Source organism: Euprymna scolopes, chromosome 14 (genome assembly GCF_053919585.1).
Source record: "Euprymna scolopes isolate OS-2025 chromosome 14, ASM5391958v1, whole genome shotgun sequence".
Taxonomy (NCBI): Eukaryota; Metazoa; Mollusca; class Cephalopoda; order Sepiida; family Sepiolidae; genus Euprymna; species Euprymna scolopes.
Genome location: NC_136495.1, coordinates 155,270,217 through 155,296,204, shown reverse-complemented (window position 1 = coordinate 155,296,204; position 25,988 = coordinate 155,270,217). Strand labels below are relative to the sequence as shown.

The following is a 25,988-nucleotide window of genomic DNA, read 5'->3' as shown; positions in this document are numbered from 1 at the left end:
TCGGGTTCAAACACGAAAGGTTTAGGCTTTCAAGAGGTGAGAGAATGAATATTTACAGTTGATCTAAGGAATGAAACTAGAAAAAAGACTTTTGCAAAACGAATATCTATAGAAAAACGGGTACTAATGCAGAGAGTGATCCGCGCGATTTTTTAAATCGTATTTTCACGTTTAATTAAAGTTTTTTTTTTGTTTTTTTATTCAATTGTAAGGTTAAAGTACAGAATAGGTACAAAACACCCTCCCCTCCACATGTTAAGAATGGCTTTTTAAATAATAACGTTATTATTTCAGCATGGATCACTCTCTGCATGAGTACCGAAAAACAGATGTGTAAATAACCGATACTACTGGTCACATAACACTGAAATTAACAGGGATCAGTAATCATACACAGATTATTTATAAATCTGTGTTTGGATAGATGAATCGCGTACAGAAATATGTCGGCAATTTTTTTGTTATCAATTGTTTGTTATTCAAAACAAAAACACTCGACTAACTACAACCATTATCAACAATCGGTATTTCTACACTTTATCGCCGAAACTGGAGACGCCATTTTATTTCGCGCAACTGCTGTTAAAATTCAAGGGAGAAATCAGTATTTTAAACTATAGCCGAAGCATGAAATAAATAACAAAAAAAATTAAACTGGAGAACGATTGCTTCCGGAAAGAATAAATTAGCCTAAAAATAAATGAAAAACTTTCTCGTTTTCATTAATTAAATCGAAACATTTCAAATTAAACGATTACGGGTATATGTTCTCTTTCACTTTCTTTATTTACTTTTTTTCATAGTTCTTTCCAGAAGTTTATCTAGTTTAATTTTTTTTGTTATTTATTTCTAACTTCGCCCATAGTTTAAAAATACTGATTTCTCCCTCTGATTCTAATCGACAAGTGCTCGAAATAAAATAGGCATCTCCAGTTTCGGACGTTAAAGTGTAGAAGCACCCAACAATCCGCCACCAATCTATCTGCACCTAAATCTAAACGCAGACTCCATAAACAAAGCTTCTTTCCTAGAACTGCTTGCCTGTGGAACAGTAACAGTAACACTGTTCCAGTGTTCCACTGGCCTGCTTCCCGGCCGACTACAAGTTAAAAGTAGACGAGTTTTTGTTGAGCCGCCCCATTAAATAATAAAATTCTACCCAACCTACACCATTAACGATTATTACACTATCACCTTACATTCATTACCCTTTATCCTCGAGTGCCATTTGGGCCTTAAAGTGGTGACTCCCTTGTAAAAAAAAAAAAAAAAGTTGAAATGCAAAATGTTCATTTCAACTTGCCGACATATTCTAAATTCTTTTTGCGCATGCCCAAATTCAATTCATTTCTTCAAGTCGTTTTCTAACCTATTTCTCGATAGCTATCGATAAGAGACGCCGCTGGAACGATAAATGTTTTGGTTTCGATTCTAGCAGTGGCATCCAAAACATTTTTTAATTTTAGAAATCATTACTATATATTAGGTACAATAACAGAGAATTGGGGCTACGAAAGATGCATGAATCAAAATATATTTAAGCGTGTATTAGCGTTACCTCCCCTGCCAGTAACTAAATAAATAATAGAAGACTTCAGAACAAATCGTTTTAATAATTCAACAAAAACTTAATAATAGCTAAAAACATACAAAGCTAAAAAAATATCTCAATTCTAAAAAAAAGACAAAAACAATTCCAGTCGAGTATTAGTAAATAACACTAGTTTAAGGAAAAAATGGAAATGTTTTCGAATAACAATCTTCCTCTTATTTGTTGTATCCACAACGTTTCGGCCGATGTAAACTCCGACCTTCTTCAAGCGTATCTTTTCGAACATATTTCGAAGTGAATCCTTTACTTCATCCATGGTTGATCATTGATTATGGATAGATTGAAATAAATTTAAACAATCGTAGGTTTTATTTTTAATATATATATATATATATATATATATATATATATATATATATATATACACACATATATTACACTAGCAAAAGTACTCGTCGTTGACTGGGTTCAAAAACAGCCTACAGAAAATGGACTCTGATTTATGAAAGTATGATAGGTTATGAAAAGTAAGGGTTGTAAATTTGGGGGTATCAAAACCAAAGCAAAATATGATGAAAGTAAAAATAAAATAGATATACCCCATAATTTATATAAATATACCATACCTGTTCACACTGAAACACTTATCACAATATTCTGTGGATAAAAAAAGCTTGTTAAACTTTGTGACATATTTCCATTCTATGGAGGTCAGGTGCGAACGAACACCCCATAATTTTATTATACCATATTTCTTCAAACAGAAACATATTTATCAAAGTATACTTACACAGATAGATATGAAAAGTCTTTATTAAAGTTTGTGCCTATTTCCATTCTATGGATGCCAGGCGCGAACGCAGACCCCACAATTTTATTATACCATCCCTATTTAAGTTAAAACATACTTATCAAAGTATTCTTATGTACATCTATATCAAAAACACTTGTAAACGTTTTTTTTTTTTTTTTAATTTATTTTCATACTTTGTGGACCAGACGCGAACGCAGACCCCACAATTTTAATGAACCATCATTCTGCCAGATCAAACCTACCCATTTCTGTGTCTCGATACATCTTCTATCATTATATGTAATCAGTTTTTTAAAATAGTCAACCAACCATATAGGAGCCCATTCGTGACCAGACATATATATATATATATATATATATATATATATATATATATATATATAAAATAAAATAGTAATTTTTTTAATTAGAAATTACTTAAATTTAGAAAAAAAACAAAAAAACACTAACGTGATCATGATTAATATGAAATAAAGAAACTGATCTCTCAGACCGATTACACATTGATATTTTCACCAAAAAATCGATTCTTATAATTATTGATAAAGCAAGTTTTAAAAATTATTTTTGAAATAATATTTTGAAAACCAAATTTAATTATCGTTTGGTTATTAGTTTTGTAATTGAACTAAATCGTTATGAAAATAAAGGACAAAAAATGAAGGGGGGGGGGGTCTGTATGCAAAAAAAAAAAAAAAATGTATCGAATATGAAAATTTCATATTTTGTTTTATTTTTTGCTTAATAACGAAGAGGGGGGACAGATTAGTACAAGTGTACGACCCCCCCCCGCCCATATTTTTTTATTTTTGTCTTTTTTTTTTCAGTAAATTATTATGCATTGACACGAATCTCTCAAATTATATATATTAAAAAAAAATGTCAATATAAAACCCATAAATTCGCGAAATTTGGCGTAAAAACGTCAAGTGGTTCTAAAATGGGTGATCGTTTTACTAGAACGTTGCATTAGAAACTGAACACCCCTACAAATATTTAAATATTAACTTTTTTCATATATATATTACCTGATTTTTTGGTAGATCTTTAAAGAGAAACTTCGTCAAAACAAACCTTACAACGATCTCCATTTTGTTCGTCGTTATTATTTAGATATTTTAATCTCTATAAAATTGGATGCAAATAACCCCAAAACTTTCAATAAATGAGAATTTACTAATTAAAAAATCAGAATCAACTTTCTATTCGACATTTTAAATGCTCTCAAATCATTTTCAAATTTCCAAAAATCACGAGGTAATGCATTTTTTTTTTCAACTATTAAACAAAAAATTCGTGGACTTGTTTAGGAAATGTATTCTGGTGGATTTAATTTTGTAAACAGGATTTTTCTAAAAAGTTTAGTACTTTACAATACAGCATTTTTTTAAAATTTCAATAAATAATCGATTAATAAGACAATGTCTAAGTCACGTCAAACTATGAAAAACACACGCACACACATACGCAAACATTGCACAAAAAAAGTCAAGGCTGTCACATAGATGCGAGAAACACACACGCACATATGCAAACAGCACGATTGAAAAAAAAAAATGTTTTTGATCGAATACCTATTCGATCATTTACATGTTAAAAAAAAAAGAAGCCGAATTCAGCCGTTTTTTTTTTTTTAACATTTTACATTTATACTTTTGTTCAATCATAGCATAGGGATCGTTGGAATATAATTTCGCTTCTTTTTGCCTAAAATGGCAAAATATATTTTTATTAGAGAACAGGAAACATTGGAAACATTTTACATAAAAAATAACATTTGATGTATTTCTTCAGATGCTGCAGTTGCTGCACTTCAATTTCTTGTTCTCTGTCGGTGGATGAGAGATCCTTCACGACTGAGACAATTTTTATTTTTGTTCCTTTTCTCCGCGTTAAAAAACGACCCTGTTGTCTAACTGTCCCGTGGGGAGGCATTGTAAATAGGAACAATAAGAAAAAAAAAAAAAAAAAAAAAAAAAAAAAAATGGTGCTAATGCACTTACTGATCCGCGCTATTTTTTTAAATCGTATTTTCAAGTTTAAAGTTTTTTTTTTATTATTCAATTGTAAGGTTTACGTATCGAATAGGTACAAAACACCCTCCCCATGTTAAGAATGGCTTTTTAAATAATAACGTTATTATTTTAGCACGGATCAATAAGTGCACTAGTACAAAAACATAATTCAAAATATATAGACATTTTTTTCTTTTTTTTTTTATTGTTTTGGATTTACTGTACTCTTTATTTCAATAAATATTCGATTAACAGTAAAAATAAATAACTCCATGTGTATTTATCGAAGTTGTGTATAGGGTCGAAACAGGGGACACAGGAGATATCGATGCAAAGAAAATCGAAATAAGCGAAATATTATAACGATTTTTATGTTATTGAATCAGATCAAATCAATTTAAAAACAAACTGGTTGTGATCGATTAGTAATAAAATGTATTCAAAAGAATGAAACCCCTACTTTTTGGTCATTAATGAATGATCCGAACGCTTTTAAAATTATAAAGATATTCTATTCTTTGACAGAATAGTGTCGCCGTGTAAAAAAAAAAAAAAAAAAAAAACCCCTAAAAACAAACAAAATACATTTTTTATATATTTTGATCGCGTCTATTTTATTAAGAAAACTCCTTTCATTTATAGACTTATTTGGTAGAAGTATATTAATAAAGCTGATCTATATATATATATATATATTTCTTTTTAGTAAGTTTAACCTTTAGTTCGTTCTTTGTGATGCCAGTGAGCGCGCACACGCATTTTGCGCACAACATGGAGCTAAACACGAAATCTTTGTGGAGATAAACACGAAAAAAACTAACCTTATTTAGGCTGCTTCTGCTAAAGGGATGTGAAGCAGAAGCCTTTGTTATCCTCCGGTTCTAACAACAAGAAGCAAACAGCATTGGTAAATGGCTGAAAAAAAAGGGTCGACGAGGAAATATCTCCTATTCTCCGTGTTAAAGTACGCAAGGGAGAAGGCCGTCTTCGTTGTCGTCGACCAGAAACAACAACATCTTTCAAATGTCTTTGCCTTTCTTCACGGATTCGTGCCTTGGGGAGCAGTAGATATCGACATGAATCCCCCGAAAGCGGATTGCTTACGATCATTACCGTCGATCAGGTAAAAAAATGGGCGAAAAACTCCGGCTCCATCAGAGCCATTTTCTCTACAAACTCAACATGTCGGCTCTTTTTTTGGGGCGAACACGGTGAAAAGTGCTCGTGGTAACCGTAAGGGGCAGCTAAAACACTAGTCGGATTTAGGACAGCGCCTCGCCCGAATACTAGCTTTTAGAGAGGGGGAGAGAATTTAAAAGTTTTTAATATAGAGAGGGGTAAAGTAGCAGCTGATTTAGATCCAAACAAAGAAGTAGGAGGAGAGCGAGACGCCATAGAACTCAGAAGCAAGTACTCTCACTTTCCCCCGCGACTGCTAGAATCCCGTTAACGAATTAATTACGTCGTTTCTATCGATAAAACGAATATTATAATTCAGGTAACTATTAAAAATATAAATTGGATTTTTTATATATAAAATAATAATCATTGAAAAGAAACAACTTCAACGAAGAACCAAGTGAACCTTAAAATAAACGTCAGTAAATAAAACTTGTTTTCGAAAGTCCTTTCGGGCCTCATTAATAATCACGTGACCTGACGTCATGTCCATTTGTCGGGGAAAGAAGGAGAGGGAGGTGGAGTTTATAAAAGTAAAAAACAAAACAAAACAAACAACAACAAAAACAAACAAACGAAAAAACTTAAAAGATGGAGAAAAATGCTGAAACTCTAAAGAATGACCCCCCCCCCCGATCCATTTGCAACTTCCTTTTATTTTTGCATCCATGGTTCTTTTTGTTCTTTTAGTTTTTTGAATATCTAACTAATGGTTGGTGATTGTTGTCTAGTTTAGGGTGAAATAGAAAATAAAAGATTATAGACCCCCCCCCTCCGATCATCCCACACTTTTGATGGCCTTGCGCCTGATTGTAGATAATTTTTTATTTGCGAGCAAAAAAATTTACCTGCTGCAGTCTGCACAGATTATTTCGTGATTACGCAAATACCACATTTATATGTGCTTAAAATGTACTTAAAAAAAAAAAAAAAATAGGACGTTCCTATTTTTGTCCACTTAGGTTTAATGTTATTGTAAACAGACGTGTTAGAAATGTTATTGCAAGAGAAAAGACACACGCACGTGTTTTGCGGTGTGTGTGCGCAAGTGTTTATTGTATGCGTTATAAAGATACGCGTAGAATATATAGCAACACAGACTCAAATCCGCCCCCCCCCCATTGGGTATTTACATACAACCAAATCCCATTTTTCACAACATTTGAGGGAACCTCCAGATTTTAACTCCTGTGACGAAGAAGACCTGATATTTTTATTGCAAACTTTGCTTTCGTTATAAGCTATATCGCCTGAAGAGGTGTCTAGTTACTGGTAACTAGCTGACCGAAACATGCTCATGACTGTGTAGCAACATATTACTGCTTATGTAAAAACAAATAAAGAGTATACCCTGCTATACTTCAGTATTGAGCACTCTTGTATTAACCCCGTTAAACTTCATTGGTTACTTAACCTCTGGAAAACAGAAACCCCAGATATTTAAGAGATTAAGACTAAATTAAAATTTACAAGGAAATTTATTGTTCGACAGAATACTCAAAAAAAAAAAAAAAAAAAAAAATTTCAAAAGATGCTTATTTCGTGGAGTTTCAAAGAATGCTATTTTTCTCTTCAGAGGAAAGAAAGATATTAGCAAATTATCATTACAGCCAAGCTAAAAACTTGTAGGTTATGGCATTAAATGAAACAGCACTTTTATGATGATTAGTTATAAATTGCAAAAACATACAAAAAAAAATAATAAATGAGTTCATGCGAGTTAAAAACATGAGAAATGGGGGGGGGGCGGAATAAAAAAAATACAAAAAAAAAATTAGTAGAAGTTCCAGAGTGCATGAAGAATCACTCGGTGATAAATCCAAAAAGCGAAGCAAATTTTTTTAAAAACAAAAAGTCTGAGGTTCAAAGACAGTGGAACGTGCAAGTGAGTTGTAGAGTGAAAAATAATACAAATGGAAAAGTGATTTCAGAACGAAAAATAATCCGATTGGAAAAGAAGTTCAATGTAGCTTAAAGGAATATAAAATGCTCTAGCAGTTGCTGAAAAAGCCCCAAAATAGCATGATTGATTTTCAGTCACTTAAATATAACCAACTGAACTGCTCCCATTGTTGGTATGGTGTTAAATGGTAAGAGCAGACTTTATATTTGAAAATTAGGTCAATTCAAATTAGAATTGCAAATGAGTAGGTGTAAACCCAGACAGCCGGAGACGTCAAGACAGCATGATGCGATGCATGAGAAAAAACGTTACAAGATCATGCAATCCTAACATTAAAAGGGAAGATGGCTAATTTAAAAGTGATCAAAACATAACTATGTTAATAATGATAAGAATACCAACAATGGTGACAATCATAATAGCAATGATAATAATAAAATAATAATAAAATAATGATAAAATAATAATAAAATAATGATAAAATAATAATAAAATAATGATAAAATAATAATAAAATAATAATAAAATAATGATAAAATAATGATAAAATAATAATAAAATAATGATAAAATAATAATAAAATAATAATAAAATAATGATAAAATAATTATAAAATAATGATAAAATAATGATAAAATAATGATAAAATAATAATAAAATAATGATAAAATAATAATAAAATGATAAAATAATGATAAAATAATAATAAAATAATAAAATAATAATAAAATAATGATAAAATAATAATAAAATAATGATAAAATAATAATAAAATAATGATAAAATAATAATAAAATAATGATAAAATAATGATAAAATAATGATAAAATAATAATAAAATAATGATAAAATAATGATAAAATAATGATAAAATAATAAAATAATGATAAAATAATGATAAAATAATAATAAAATAATGATAAAATAATAATAAAATAATAATAAAATAATAAAATAATAATAAAATAATAAAATAATGATAAAATAATAATAAAATAATAATAAAATAATGATAAAATAATAATAAAATAATGATAAAATAATAAAATAATAATAAAATAATGATAAAATAATAATAAAATAATAATAAAATAATGATAAAATAATAATAAAATAATAATAAAATGATAAAATAATGATAAAATAATGATAAAATAATAAAATAATAATAAAATAATGATAAAATAATGATAAAATAATGATAAAATAATGATAAAATAATGATAAAATAATAAAATAATAATAAAATAATAATAAAATAATGATAAAATAATAATAAAATAATGATAAAATAATAATAAAATAATGATAAAATAATGATAAAATAATGATAAAATAATGATAAAATAATGATAAAATAATGATAAAATAATAAAATAATAATAAAATAATAAAATAATGATAAAATAATAATAAAATAATAATAAAATAATAAAATAATAATAAAATAATAATAAAATAATAATAAAATAATAATAAAATAATAATAAAATAATAAAATAATAATAAAATAATAAAATAATAATAAAATAATAATAAAATAATAAAATAATAATAAAATAATAAAAAAATAATGATAAAATAATAATAAAATAATAATAATGATAATAAAAATGATACTATTACTACTAATACTAATATAGTAGAAACCTGATTAAAGAGATAATGTCACTAATAAGATACTCTGGACTGTTTATAAGCTGAACGAAAGAAGAATTAATGAATTTCGACCAGAAGACCAGGAAACTCATAACGATGTACAATACACTACACCCAAAGGATGATACTGACCGACTATATGTGAAAAAAGATGGAGGAAGAGGACTAGTCTGTGTAGAAGACTATATTACACAAAAAAGAAATTAGCAAAAAACAATGCAGAACATTGAAAGAGAAATTATTGCATCAAGGGACATGGAAGAAACAAGATAGAAAAAGAGATGAAAGAATAAGACCAGGAAATAAAAATGGGAAGAGAAACAGCTACATGAACGATTCATAAGGATGACAAGAGACTTATGAAAACACTTGAATTGACTACAAAAGGAAATGGGAAACTGAATCACTAATAACAGCTGCACAAGATAATGCAATTAGAACCAACCACATCAAAGCAAAGATCGACCAGACACAAGAAAACAGCAAATGCAGACTCTGCAGACAAAGATACAAAACAATAAACTACATAAGTGAATGCAGCAAACTAACCCAAAAATAATATAAAAATAGACATGGACAAGTGAGGAAGGCAGTGCATTGGTAATTATTCAAACAATTGCACCTTGAACACACAGACAAATGGCAGCAGTACTGGAAAATGAAAGCCACAAGATCCTATGGGACATGGATATACAAATGAATAAACCTATGCAAGCAAGAAGACCGGATGTCATAATAGTTAACAAGAAGGAAAAGCCCTGCCAGATTGTAGATTTTTGCCGTTCCAGCAGATCATAGAGTGAAGATCAAGGAGACTGAGAAGCGAAACAAATACACGGAACTGGCCAAAGAGCTCAAAGGGATCTGGAAAATGAAGAAAGTCAAGATAACACCACTAATAGTAGGAGCACTAGGAACAATACCTAAAACCTTTGAAAAAAAGAGTGGGAGAGATTGGAATCAGAGGGATGGCTGAGAAAATGCAACGAATTTCAATAATGAAAACTGCAAAAAATATTAAGGAAACTTTAATGTGGAGATTAACATGACACAAACTGGACACACAAACTACACACAAACTGGACACACAAACTACACACAAATTGGACACACAAACTACACACAAATTGGACACACAAACTACACACAGATGCAAAACACAAAGTAACATCACATGAAATCATGAAAACTGAAACTGTATAATTGTAAGATACCTCCTCCCCCCGTTTTTTTTTTAAATTTTATAATGTGTGAGTGTCAACATAAACGGGCACCACACCAAATAATGAGGATAAAAGAGGATGGAAAGATCAAGGAGAGAAAGCACTACCCAGACTTCTGCTGGCTGAATTCAAAGAGGACCGAGACCTTGGGGAGGCTTATTGCCACCCAAATTCCAATGAAAACTAATGGTCGCTACCAACGAAATCAATGGTAAGTGGCTGTTCCGATAATGCAAATTCTTTTGCAAAGGTTATCGAAAGATTGGATAGTACTGGCAATCTGGGGTGACTTGTCACTCAAACTCCAGGGAACACCACAAGTCGTTCTCAAAGAGCAATCGTTGATGATGGCTTGTGTGACTGCTCCGCGTGAGTAAAATAAAAATAAAACCAAGGTACACATTTTAGTAAAAATTTAAACACGGACAGGCTCCTTCAGTCTTTGACAGACTATGAATACCAATGAAGGGGTGCCTGCATGTGAAATTTTTGTGGTAAGAGGTGCGCAATCTCCAACCACACCTCCTGAGTCGACATTGTTAAATACCAGTTGTTATGTACAGCATAATCACGTTGACACACCGGTTCTCGTCAGATCACCAAAGTTAAGTAGTGTTGAGCCTGGTTAATACCAGATGGGTAACCATTTGGGAATTCTAGGCGCTGTATGTGCTCTCCGCTTATCTCGGCATTTGTTTCCAGTTGTTTTGTACATACACTTCACTTGCCAGTAAAAATTTAAATAAAATGATTAATGAAAATAAAATATGGAGATAATATTGGTATTTATGCTATAAATTAAAATTAAACATTTTGAAATACAATTGTCATTGATAAAATTAAAGAAAAAAAAAGAACATGAAGACAATAGTTCTATTAAATAAGAAACAATACCATTACTGTCACTCGAAGCAATCATTATAAAGTTGCTACCAGCAGTAATGAGAAGTAGTAAAGATTGTAATTATACTGAACAATAATTAAAATTGTGTAATAAATTTAGTAATAGTACTAATTCTAATTATTATCATAATACTAAAGATAAAATGAATAAAAAAATAATGATAAAGTTGGAAAATGTTTTAAAAGATATATATATTACAATAGAAAAATGCAAGCATGAAAAAGTAATATGGTTAAGCTTAAACATGGAAAAGTAAAGAATTAGTCGTTAAAACTGGAAAAGAAAAGGACAAGATATTCTAGTAAAAAATATAATAAATTTATAACTTAAACTATTGTAGCATTAAGAACTGATTATATAATGTTATAAATTGAAATAACAAAAAATTCTTAATGCTGCAATATTTTATATTATAAATTATATTTTTTACTGGAATATCTTGTCCTTTTCTTTTCCAGTTTTAACAACTAGTCCTTCACTTTTCCATGTTTAAGCGTAATCATATTACTTTTCATGCTCGCATTTTTCTATTGTAATTCATGATTTTTCCAGACTTTCAATAAATTTATTTGTTCTTTGCTTAATTTCAGTCTTATTTTTTTGCCCCCATAAACACATATGTAATAACAATGTACGACACTCGTCTGCTTTTAATAAAATCCCCCAATTATCTCCCTTTCATGCTTTCATTAGTGAATTAGTAGCAACAGTAGTCGTTGAAACGACATGGTTGCTATGGAAACCAATCATAAAAAAAACGTCGCTCAACTATTTTTTTTATGGTTTTGAATACCAGAAAATTCATCATAACTTGTTTTACTGAACGAAAATTACAAATTTTTTCACAATATAGCCGAGAAGGTGATCTATAAACTGTAATAATTGTTTGAGATTTGGTTGAAAAATGAGTGAGCAGTGAAGCTTTAATGCAATTTTAAATGCCTAAAACTGTTACTTAACCATTCATTCAAACACTACCGAGTTTGAATGATATATAGTACTAATAAGTATAATATTGGTAAAAAGTAATAAAGACTACATAATCATGATATTAATATTGATTTTAATAATAAGAGTAATTAAAATAGTGATAATTGAATGAAAAAAAGATAACACAAAATTAATAATAAAAAATACTAATAGTGATATATACATATAATAGTAGCATTCCCATTGGTACCATTTCTAACTATTAAAAATAACGGTTATAATAATGACAAGAATGTTAATGAGATTGTATAATGTATGCTTATAATAATATGAATACTATGTGATAGGCAGTCATTTTCCCCATTTTCTCCCTATTTTCACATTTTTAACCGACATGAACACATTTTTTTTTTTTTTTTGCAATTTATAATTAACTATCATAAAGAGCAGTTCCATTTAATGCCATAACCAGTAAAATTTTAGCTCGGCTATATTGATAATTTGCTAATTTCTTTCTTTCCTCTAAAGTGAAAAATAGCATTTTTTTTTTTTTTTTTTTTTTTTACAGTGATCACCACTTATCAAGGCCCGGAAGCCACTCAGGGATAAGGGTTATTGCAAGTACATTAAGTTAGTGAGTAGATTTGCTGAAGTGTTTACTTAAGGGGGCGGTTCATTAGGAATTTGTTAACATTGGACTTGAAGACATCCAAGTTGTAGTCCAGCGGGAAGCAGGCAGACGGAAGAGAGTTCCACAGGCGTGCAGTTCTAAGAAAGAAGCTTTGTTCATGGGATCCGCGTTTTGATTTAGGCACAGATAAAGAATGGGGGAAATTTTTCACAGTGGATTCAGCTAGACGGGTGTTTTTCGTGAAAGATTGGCGAGGGGGGACCAGAGATTGGGGTTCAGACGAGCATCTGCCATGGAAATAACGATAAAACAAGGATAGGCTCGCAACGTCTCTTCTGTGGGAGAGAGGTTGCAGAGTAGAGAAAAGGGCATCCCCCACTAAGCCACGAAGCATTCTTCGGAATAAGGATCTTTTGAAAATTGTTTTTGGAGTATTCTTTCGAACAATAAATTTAATTGTAAATTTTAATTTACAGTTTTAATTTATTTTATTTCCCTTATAACAAGTTCTACTCTATTGTATTTCTATTGAGCTTTTTTATTTGGTTGGCTGAGATTAATATATAAATATTAATATTTATATTAGAAGTTTACACTTGCTTATATAGGGTTATGTCACATTGCCTTGATTGATATATATATATATTTCTGTAGAAATATATTTTCTTATAATATATACCAATCCTTATTTAAGAAACTCAATGTATTTACAGAGAAATATAGTGAATAAATGACAAAAAACTATATTCCAAAATTCATAATTTATTCCTTTAATTCAATTTACATTTACTGTCAAGAATTGTAAATGTCAACTGAATTAAAGGAATAAATTATAAGATGGTCAACATCATGAATTTTGGAATATAGTTTTTTATCATTTCTTCACACACACACACACACACACACACACACACACACACACACACATATATATACATATATATATATTATATATATATATATATACACACACACACATATATATAACAAGAATGTGTGCGTATATATGAATATATGCATATATATTTATGTGTGCATCTATCTTTATGTATATGGAGGTATATATGTGTGCGTGTCTGAATATATGCATATAAATATGAGCGTGTGTATATATATACAGGGTAAAATGATAAATTGTTCTTCTAGAAAAGATGACACGATTCCATTTCCGTTTGATGAAAACCATTTTTCCGTTTTTGTTGTAGACCATCTACTAGTTGGCCAGTTTCGTACAAATTCCAAGAGTGATAGGAGCCTTCTATCATGTCTGAAAGTAACAATATTCAACAAGCGAGATCGGAGATGTGCCACTGTACAACTCATGCTCTCTGCCAATCCAAGTTATGACAACAGGACCATTGCCAGCACCCTCAATATGTAAATCCGGATGGTTCAACGCTTGAGGGCACAGCTGAAAGCATATATGTATACAATAATGTTTTATATGACTAGTGTATATATATATATAGATAAAAGAAAAGACTGAGCAGAGATGAAAGAAAGGGGTAAGTAGGATATCGAAAAACGTGGAAAAGGGATAAAGATAAAAAACAAGGACCGAGTGAAAGTTTTAATATAAACTAGATTATCTGTGACCTGTTCGGTCAGTATATGTTATAGCTAGCTATGGAATAGTGAGTATACAGAATTAATGTACAAACGTGATACTCATGACGGAAAGAAAATATTTTTTTAAATTACGTAAATGGATAAAAAATATACATATCTGTTTTTGTTGCATAACAGAAAAATCCTGTGAAAGTATATTAAAATTAAAAATATATAGTTAAATTTCTCTTAGTTGTTTCGGCATTAAACCTAAGTATACTCCCAGTATGTGTGTGTGTGTGTATCTTCACTTAATGAATTATTATTGATTAATGAATGTTATTTTTTTTGCTATAAGGTGCAGCGAACTAAGTATTATGGTATACGTTCGATGCACGGTTTGTAATTAATACAGATTAGTCAACACAATACAACATTATTCTTTAAGTATGGCGGGTTTCGTTAAGAGTCGCACTACTTTGCTCTTTCAAAAGATTCAACAGAAATGACGTCAGACAAATTTTAAGGTACAGATGACCAACACTGTATATAATGTAGCTTTTTATTTTAAAGCAAATATAAAAATAAGTTTTATTCAAACAGTTTTTATTTGAAATTTTATAACAAAATTATAACCTTTATAATAAAAATGTTGTTTTTTTTTATTATTTTTTTTTTATATATTATTGCGCCAGGCAATGGCGGATAGTCTTGTTAGTTATTCCCATAAGTGTGTTCCTCGGTGAGTCTGTTTGCCAAGCTGGCAAAAGTTGAAATAGTGATTTTTATTTGCGTATTTGCACATTTCTAAGATGTGCTGTTCATCCGTCAGTCATGTTTAACTTTAAACTTTCATGCTCTTGACTCCCAACTCACAGGTTGAGTGGACACATCTTAAGACGCATCTATGGGTCACCACTTATCAAGGTCAAAGGATAAGGGTCAATAAGATAGAAAGGTTGTCAGTCAAAGATGAAGAAAACCACGAAAGGATTAATAGAATCAACTAAGTTTGATTACTTATGGGAGATTTTGTATAACAGGAATCTGGTGGCATTGAATTTGAAGACCACCATATTTTAATCTGCAAAGAAGTCGCTCCACGGACGGAAAGACCACTAAAGAAGATATGGCGTCAAGTAAACAGAAAAAAAAAAAATGTCTAACGAAGCAAGTTCTTGCTGTGTATGTTTTATGAGAGGGAATCGGACTTGGTTGAACATTCTCATGCAAGTAACGAAAGAGAGGAAGAGGAAGAGAGAGTGTGTATGAGAGAGAGAGAGAGAGAGAGAGAGAGAAATAGAGAGAGAGAAGCGCCATCTCTTCTGTGAGAAAGGCATCTTCAACGCACTAGATTTCAAAGTCGATTTTCAGTTCTGCCTCAGCAACAAAGTGTGCTCTGATTGGCGCCTTCTCCAGATGTGACAGTGGTGATACATCTTATTTTAGTAGAGGATTGCATCAGGAGGTGGGTACTTTCTGGAAACGGTAAAATATCTAACCATTTTTTTCAGCGACTTATGACAACAGAATACAAGTTATTTCTAACAATATTTATAGACAAAAAAAAAAACTCGAATGAAGTGAAACAATTTTCAATTATTTCCAAAATTAACTGATTGTTTCTTTGATTTTTCTCAAATTCCACAAATTCTTGTAAAACTATTATAAAACAATAAATATATTTACTTTATAAATAAAGCTCAACATGTTGTTGCATAATTTTTATATCTTTTCGTGAGCAAATGTAAAATGTTTACGATTGGTAAAAAAAAAACTTGTCAAAAATTCTTATTTAGAGAGAGAGAGAGAGAGAGAGAGAGAGAGAGAGAGAGAGAGAGAGAGAGAGAGAGAGAGAGAGAGCTAAAAGAAATGTTATGCACTGTTTTTAAAAACTCTTCTATGTTGTTATTCATTCTCCCAGGCAACGTCAGCAACTCCTGCCAGTGCCAAATAAATGATAACCTCTTTGAATTAAATAAATGCATATATATATATATATATATATATATATATATATATATATATATATATATATATATATATATATATATATATATATCCAATCAGTGATCAAAGAGAACTGCATAGGACTGAGAAAAGAAGTGCCCAACCCTGCAGAGGCCACACATACTTAATACACTTATATTTGTTTAAAAGCAAACATCTTCTATTCACTGTTGGCTGTCGCGTTTTGATTATAAATAAAATTTTCGTTTGTCTGTCGCGTTTTGATTAAAAATAAAATGTTAGTTTGTCGCGTTTTGATTAAAAATAAAATGTTCGTTTGTCTGTCCGATTTCTGTTCAGAATAGCATTTCGTTGTTTAATGAACTGATTTACTTTATTTTAGATATCTCTAAGCACCTCTAAAAGAAATTCCTCTGTCGGTCTGTCATGATTACATTAGAAATATCATTTTTACTAGCTTTTCTTTTGATTTAACCAACAAACATTTTGATTGCTGGTTGGTTGTTTTTGTTTTACGGCATATCAATCCTTTTCAGGTTATTTAATGCCGAATCCAGTGATTTTGAAGGAAAATGTTTTAATAGAATATATTTGTTTTTTTCCAAGTCGGTTTCTATTTAACCCATAGTTGGAACCCTAATAGATACTACCACTCCGGGTCAGAGTGGACCTGGGAGCAATGGCTATTAAAGGGTGGCTCTACACTCCTCAAAGCCTGCAAGCTGGGGCCTCACTGTCGGATATAGTTTAAGGTCATATCCAGGACCACAAACATTTTAAGGTCGCAGGAAATGAATATCAAGGATTCAAGGAGCGTATTGAAGTAAATATAGTAATTTATTTCAATAAGTTAGCTAAAATTTGGTGTCTTCCCTTCCCCATTTATGCTGGTGAGGAGACAATATCCAGAAACATTTTACTTCATTTCTCAGTGGTTTTTATTTGTAAATATTGAATAAAAGGATATCGTTTCTGAAACGATCGTACATATTTGATTTTGTTAAGTTTCCCCTCTATGAAAACTTGATTAATAATTTCACACTTAATAATCTTACACCCTTTCTGCTAATATTGCTCTAGGTAATAATTACACATATTGAGGGTCCTGGGTATGACCTAAAACTATATCCGATGGTGAGGCCCCACCTTGCGGGCCTTGGGGAGTGTGGAGCCACCCTTTAATTGCCATTGCTCCCAGGTCCACTCTGACCCGGAGTGGTAGTACCTGTTAGGGTCCCAACTATGGGTTAAATAGAATCTGACGTAAAAAAACATATACTCCATTAAAAATCGTTCCTCAAAATAACTAGATTCGGCATTAAATAACCTGAAAACGGTTGATATGCCGTAAAACAAAAACAACCTACCAACACCTATTGAGCTTATCATATATCTGCAAGACTCCAAGCACAGAGCACGCTTAAATTAAATGTTTGACTGAGGCTTGGCACTTTTAGACTCTGGTCTATTACTCTCTATAATATATATATATATATATATATATATATATATATATATATATATATATATATATATATATATATATTTATTATATAGTTACGCCAGTAGTGCACAGTGCACGTCCTTGACTTACTTTTGTGAGTCCTGTTTAGATATGTGCCGTGTTGGGGTTAGAGTTAAGATTAGGTTGTACAAAATGCAAAATAAACGCCACTATGGAACGCATCGTGGAATAGTGGACAGCTATCTTCATTAGTTTCTGAAGATTCATCTTGCTATTTTTATATTTCGACTATTGTCCTCATTAAGCTTCTTTGGTAAAGTTTTAAGAATTTTGCAATCTATCCTCGTACATCAAATAAAGAGTGAATGGGAAAATTCCCAGAAGTTTCCCCAACTATGACAGATGACACCTGAAGAAGGCAAAGGTTAAAACATGAAAATAACAACAACAAAGATGAGGAACCGAATAATCATGTAAGAAATGGACTCTTTTGCAGAAGAGTCTTGCTTTTAATGGAAAAACGAGCTTTGAAAAAACAACAAAAAAAAAAACATAAGTCTAATGCAGTATGTATGCACACCCATTGCTTTGCGAGTCTTATCTATATATAAACACCGGATTAGATTGTGAACATACAAAATCTATCTATCTATTATATAAAAGGAACTTTGTGTGTGTATGAGAGTTCGTTCCCTATGGACTCGAAAACGGTTGGGCTGATTTTTATGAAATTTAACACGGAGGTACTTTATGTGCCTGGCAGCGTTCTTAGATAGGTTTTGTATCGGAATGTATTCAATAAGTATTGACAATAGAAATAATCCAACGAAAGAAGGAACAGACAATTTTGACCAAAGTTAACACCTTACACAGCCTAACAATACAAGTATATTTGAGAAATTTCATTATCACACAAGCCGAAAGGGCTTACATATAAAACCAACAGTAGGTTCTTTGATATGAGAGGGGCGCGTTTGAAATGAATGTTTCTGTTTAGAGCACAATGGGAGCAGGATATTTGACTTTTGCATTTTAAACTTTAATTGCAGCCACTATATGAAAAAAAAGAAATTTATAAAATCAAAGTTCTCTACGGTACAATGTAGACTACAATGTATTGTGGACAAAAACTCTGCAGAGGAGGGGCGTATGAAGCATCCTCCGGCGCACTGTGATGGCTCTCCAATTACAGCTGGCAATGAATTTGATTGAAAATGGATGATTTCACTGTTTTATGTTTAAATATGGGAGTGTGAAACATTCGTTGAGCATCATTCAATCCCGGACAACGTCGCATCTCTTTAGTGCAAAATAAACGTCGCTGTGGAATACATCATGGAATGATGGACAGTTCTCTGCCTTGGCTTATGTAGAGGCAGAAATATAAAATGGAACATTTTTTTTAATGTAAATACTTGATGGCATGAATATATTCCATTCTCCAGATTGAATAAGTGATGAAGCTTTTTTTTATATTCATCCCTCAATTTGATTTTTAGGTGGTGTGGGTATGGGGAGGGCAGGGCTTTTCGACATAGGCATCTACATACAATGTAGAGTGTATATTTACTAAATAAAGTATGAGAGGAATATGTATGCTGCCGACGATACAAACGGCGATTATGGAATGAACTAAACAGAGTTCAAATCTTTCGTTTTTCTTTTTATGGAAGTCACTCCAGACAAGGCATGAAATCACTTGATGTAAGGAGCTAACAAAAAAAAAAAAAAAAAAAATTACTTCAAGATCAAAAAGTAGTCAACAATAAGTGTTAGATGGATAGATTCCAACCCAAAATACAGCAATTCTTCCCCCTTTATCAGAAACATCGCCCATGGAATGTAAGGAGTAAAGGAGAGAATACGGGCATGAAGTCACTTGATGTAAAGAGCTAAAAAAATTACTTCAAGATCAAAAATTAGCCAACAACAAATGTTAGATGGATATAAACTAAGCTAGAAAGCAGCAGTTTTTTCCCCTTTGTCAGACACACCTCCAATGAAATGTGATGACTAAAGGAGGGTGAGAGTTACGAAGCTGACTAAAGTTTCACTTTCTGCTTTTTTTATTCACTTACACTATAATGCCACTGAAAAATCTATTTTTTGAAATGGAAATCGCTCTAGACAAAACATGAAGCCACTTAATATAAGGAGATTTAAAAAAAAATACTTCAAAGTACAAAAAATCAGCCAACAATACGTGTGAAATTCTAACTCAGAAAAAAGCAATTCTTCCCCTTTGTCCAAAACATCAGTCATGGATTGTGAGAACTAAAGGACAAACTAAGAAAAACGAGTTATGAGGCTGCTGAAAGTACATCCAAAGCGCCACTTTCTTTTTTCTCTTTATTCACTTACACTATAATATCATTGAAAAAGGTATGAACGACCCTCCCGAACCGAATAAAATAGCTTGTGTTTAAGTAGTAGATGACAATGATACAAATTTATAATAACGATTGTTGTATTCGGTACGAAATTACACGCAAAGCAGATACTAAATATAGTACTGGTATTTATTTGCTTCCCCACGAGAGAAAAATCTGACACGAGGTCGTTTTTAATGTGAGGAAAACTAGCTCCCTAAGAAGGGGCACTCTGGATAGGAACAAAAATAAAATTGCCTTAGTATAGAATAGTTTTCCTCCTCCATTGACTAAGGACAATAATTAATTTGAGTGTAGCATCAGAACAGATACTACACTGATCCTGGTAAGTTAAATGCCAGGTAAGTATGTAGTATAGTACCTATTTACTTGCCTCCCCACGAGGGCAGAGTTAGACACACGGTCGGTTTTTAATGTGGGGAAATTCAACTCCCCAAAAAGGGGCACTCTGGATAGTAACAAAAATAAAAATTGTCTCAATCATGAAGGACTGTAAATCACAAGTAGTTTATCAACCACAGATTTGGCATTCGGCGAGATGTATTGGTTGGGATGGGGGGAGTCAAAACTGCACTTTAACGATCCTATTAAACGATACATTTTAAAAAGACAAATTCCTCCTGAAATATTTTGCTAATTATATATTAAAAAAAAAAAAAATCAGCACGATAAAAATAAAAATAGCAGATACTTGATTTTGTTTTAAAATGAAATTTCAAAGATTTTAGACCTAACTAGAGGGAACTAAAACATGTACTTTTATATATCCGTGAAAAAAAAAAAAAAAAGTACAACTTTTGCAAATTTTACAGTCTTCCGAGGGATAAACCAACGTTTTCGTAGGATCAAGTACTTTTTTTTTTCATGTAAATAATCATTCATTTTAACTGTTTGGAAGATTTTGAGCGAAAATTAATGAACGTAATTTTATATATTTGCAATTCTTTTGCTAATTTTGGTATATTTTAAACTATTTGAGTTGTTGAATCATGATACAGTGAGAGAAAATAAGATATACATAGACAGCTCAGTGAAAGATGGTGACTTGTTCAGTTAATTGCTAATTACATCTAATTAGAAGAGTATGCAAGGGATTTTTGCAACTAACTTAATCCCAGCACTAAAGAATATTTATTTTAGCATGTATCATAAAAGTATATAAGAAAAAAAAAAGATTAAATAAAAAATGAGTACTTACGCAGTATACAAACTATGTTATTTTTTAGATAAGATTTTCAAGTTAAATTAAATTTTATGGCATTTTGTTTAAAATGTTAGGTGAAAGTACACAATAGTTACAAAACACTACCCCTCCCCAGTTTAAGAATGGGTTTCTAAATAATAACATTATTTCATCACGGTTCATACTATGCATAAATACCTCTATTTTTGCGGTATATATATACATATATATATATATATATATATATATATATTTTACAAAGGAGTCACCACTTATCAAGGCCTGGAGGCCACTCGAGGATAAGAGTTAATGAGTGTACGGTAGTTAATGGGAAAATGTAGTAATCGTTAGTGATGGAAAATTGGTAAATTGGATTACTTAAGAGAATGGCTCATCAAGACCTTGTTCACGTTCGACTTGAAGGCAACCATATTGTAGTCAGTTGGGAAGCAGGAAAACGGAACAGAGTTCCCCAGGCATGCAGTTCTAAGAAAGAAGCTTTTTTCATGGAATCTATGATTAGGTTTAGCCACAAATCAAGAGTGGGGGAAATTATTGACAGTGGTTTCAACTAGACGAGTCTTTTTCATGAAAGTTAGGCCGGGGAGGGCATAGATTGGAGCTCAGACGAGCACTTGCCATGAAAATAACGATAAAGCAGAGACAGGCTCGCAATGTCTCTTCTGTGGGAAAGAGGTTTCAGGGTGTTATTAGAGAGTACAAAATAGTTAACCTTCCTCCCCATATTAAGAATGGGTTTCTAAATAACAGTTATAATGCATAATACACCCGCATGCACGTGTGAGCATATATTAAGACAGCATCTTCTCGTTCAAAAAGTTTGATTAAACAAAATAGACGCTTTTTTTTGCATATTCACGCTTTTATTCAATTTGTCAATTCTTAATAACATTATTAGAGCCGAAGGTATTTTTTGACGAAACCACCAACGTTCTTCAGTTAGAATTATCTTCAAAATATCCCGAAACGCATTAACTTGAAAGAAAATGTCAGCCATGGTACGAGAAGAAAAGACACACAAGAAGAAAAGACACACAATGACACAACGCTGAGAAAAGATGCGTCCAGTTGTAAAAGTTAATAGAAAACATCTTTTTTCACACGTCATCGAATTTTACTTTTAAAGTATTTCTCATTTTTTCTTTATTTATTTATATACTAGCAGGGTTGCACGGTGTTGCCCGGAGTCTATTGAAAAATAAAGTAAACATTTTTCATTTCAGCAGGAGAAGAAAATCCGGAATATACTGGCGACTTGCTGCGGGATCTAACAAGGCGGTTTTGGCTATAAAAATATCTTCTTAAGCATATACCTAGGCAACATCCCGTCAGTGCTGGAGAACAATGACAAATACTAAAATCCGCCATTTTGGACGCCATTCCGGAAGTCGATTGGCATGAAGAAACATAATAAAGACTGGTTTAACGAAAATGACAAAGAGATAAAGAATCTAATCAAGCAAACAAGAAAAGGCAGCCATGTCTCATGTCAATGATCCAAAGGAAAAGAGGAAACAGAATTAAAAGCCAAAGTACAAACAACTACAAGATCCATTAAAAACAACTGGCAAACGAACAAGTCGAAAGCAATACAATTTTATGCTGATAAAAACGACACGAAGACTTTCTTTAGTACAATTACAATCTCTATGATCCCAACACACAAGGCCAAGCTCCTTTGTGAAGTAGAGATAGCTCTCGAATTCTGAAAAGTAGTGGAGAAATCTTAGCCCGGGATAACATCGCACGCAACAATAAAGGTCAAGAAGTCACTTTTATAGTTATATTTATTTTCAGAGAGGGAGGAGGAGTTCTGACCGCTTTGATCCCCTAAAAGATAAGTTAAAAGCAGCTCATTACCTCGATTTGAATCTAACGTTTCCCTCGTGGGGAGACAATAAGTAGAAATAACATCATACACAAACCTTTTTCATGAAGATGGGTCTATTTCTTGTTGCCAGAGGCCCCCTAGTTTGGAAGGGAGTGATGACGAGACTATGCAAGTAATTTTGTTCCCTTCTTGATTGCCCCCCCCCCTTTTTGGGGAGCTAGATTTTCTTCATATTTAAAACTGATCTTATGCGAGTAAATAGGAAACAATTTCCCCTTCTCAACCCCTCCTCTATTTTCGTTCTCTTATTCTTGCAGGTGCTTTGATATTATAAAAAGAAAAAAAAAAGTCAAAACATCAGAGAATTTGTTCAAAACAAGATTCTACAGGGTGAGTCACGGGAAACGGATGTTTTTAAGGAAAACAAAACTGCAAATATTTCAACAAAAATTATATAATGTACATGAAAGACTACCTTCCTCACTCACTATCTCTTACTCAAGGAGAGCAAGGAGCGTTCTAAAACATCAGTTTCTCGTGACTCACCCTGTATTTAGAGCGAATAAATATTAGATTAAAAAATGTTATTCTTATGTATTGTCTTCATGCATATTAGAAATATTACAACATTAAAAAGACGGTGTTAAAATTTACGGTTTAAATACCCCGACTTAAACAGGTTTCAGATTTCTTAAAAAAGACATGAGATTCTTGCTTAATGTAATAAATCTAATATCCGACTAATAAGACCCTATCTGAGAGTTCATCGTTTAAACTCCTTGGCTTAAAATTCCCAGGCAACAAGAATTGGAACAAATACTTTGAGGACATTTCCATGGTAAAAAAAACTCCAATCTAGTAGGTCCCACATTGTCGGCCAACCTCCAACCTCTGTCCCATCGCCGCAATGCTGCACCCCTGCGCCTGTTTTACAACTATTTTAATGGAATGTACACTGATAAATTCAAAGCACTTGTGCCACCTCGATGTACATTAGAATTTTAGGCTTTTTTTTTATTCTAAAAATAAAAAAAAAATAATAAAATTAAATAAATAAATAATAATCTGTAATCTGAAAAATGTTTTCAATTTTGTTATGGGTATCTGTAATGTAAATATCCTAATTTTTTAACCTTATTATATGGCTGTGTTTATTTAATATGTCTTGATATAATTCTTATACAATTTGTTCTAATTAAATTGTATTTACATCGCCTATGAACTTCATGATTTGCTGTATAAATATTATGTTCATTTTAGTTTTGATCATATATTTAAATCTTCTTTTTGTGTAATCCTTGTACTGATGAGATTTTATTTCAATAAAAAAAATTATATCGTCTCAGAAACAATCGTACACAGATTGATTGTTGATATTAAATTCTTGGAACCTACGCAAATGATTTATAAAAGCGCTACGTGTTGAGCACTTTTGAAAGGAAATTGTTTTTTTTTTAATCCAGTACATCTGGACTTATTTAATAGAGAGGGAGTGCAGGGAGAGAGAGAGCAGGGGGAGAGGGAGGGCAGGGGGGAGGTGTCACATATTTTCAAAGTTACCATAATAAAAGGTAAGCGACACGTGCTGTGACGAAGGTATTACGTCACAACGTTTCAAGGTTAATCTCATGAGAAGTGAAAACCAAATCGTCTGAAGGCAACTTACCCACACACATATTCACACACATATCCACATACTGACAAAGACAGCATGCACACAATATCCACACCGATGCATATATTCACACACATACTCTCACTAAAACAAAGACAAGCAGATAGACAAGCAATCCCTACTGAAGTCACTCATACTGCCACATGCGCCCACACACACACAGAGGCAAACAAACATATATACTTACATGTTTCTAACCGTTGTTCTTATTTTGAACATTCATCAAGCAACAAAATATCTATAGTCATTAGACTAAGGTAAGCAAAATACCCGTACTTTCAATATTTCTTATTAGTCGTTATTAGCTTAGTCTAAAATTTTAGGCAGTTGGTATCAATAATCATAGATTTTGCTAAAAATTGGAATAACCATTCTTGATACCTTTAGGTTTCCAGACGTTTTGTACATGCATTTACAATTGTCGTAGACTCTTGAAAATTAAGTATACTTCTTTTTTTGTGATTTCAGGTTCAAATGAACAGCTGCAGCAGGAATTGGAATACACCCTACTAAAGCCTGATTGTCACAGCTGGTGAATTTCAAAAATGCAATCTGGACGTGAGGACACTTTAGAAGAACGATATGCAATAAAATTCTGTTTTAAACTTGGAAAAAATGCGACAGAAACGCATGGAATGCTTCAGACTTCTTTGGGCCATCTTGCATGAATCAAGCATCATTTTTTGAGTGGCATAAGAGATTCACGGAAAGCAGAGAGTCTGTGAGGGATGATGAGAGGTGTGGGAGGAGTAAGGAAGTCAAAACACCAGAGTTGATTGGGCAAATAAAGAATTTCATGGATAAGAACCGTCGTGTGTTTATAGAGGCAATAAGTGCACGGTTTAATGATATTGTGGAAACTGTACACACAATTATTTGTGAGGAAATGAAGACTCGGAAGATTTGCGTGAACGCACTAGTGCACAACTTCATTCTTGTCACAGACTGTTTGACCACGGTAGGCATAAAAACAGTTCCTCACCCTCCCTATAGTTCAGACCTTTGTGACTTTTGGTTATTCCCTAAGCTCAAGGAAACCCTTAGAGACTGTCGTTATGACACAATTAAGGAGATGAAAGAGGCTGTGATGAGGG

At 31.9% G+C, this 25,988-nt stretch overlaps 1 protein-coding gene across 17 annotated transcripts in view; it reads right to left on the bottom strand.

Moving 5' to 3' along the window:
- Positions 1–25,988, bottom strand: part of LOC145293296 (homeodomain-interacting protein kinase 2-like) — a 288,357-nt gene that overhangs the window by 229,971 nt on the left and 32,398 nt on the right. For 6 of the 17 annotated variants that reach the window (XR_013869707.1, XM_080139908.1, XM_080139917.1 and 3 more), the window contains exon 1: positions 5,203–5,635. The exons of 7 other annotated variants lie outside the window; for them this stretch is intronic. The gene's annotated coding sequence lies outside the window, so the exon portion shown is untranslated. Of the gene's footprint in view, positions 1–5,202; positions 5,640–25,988 lie in introns of those variants that run through there. 4 more of the 17 variants (XR_013869708.1, XM_080139913.1, XM_080139923.1 and 1 more) reach the window with 1 other exon arrangement.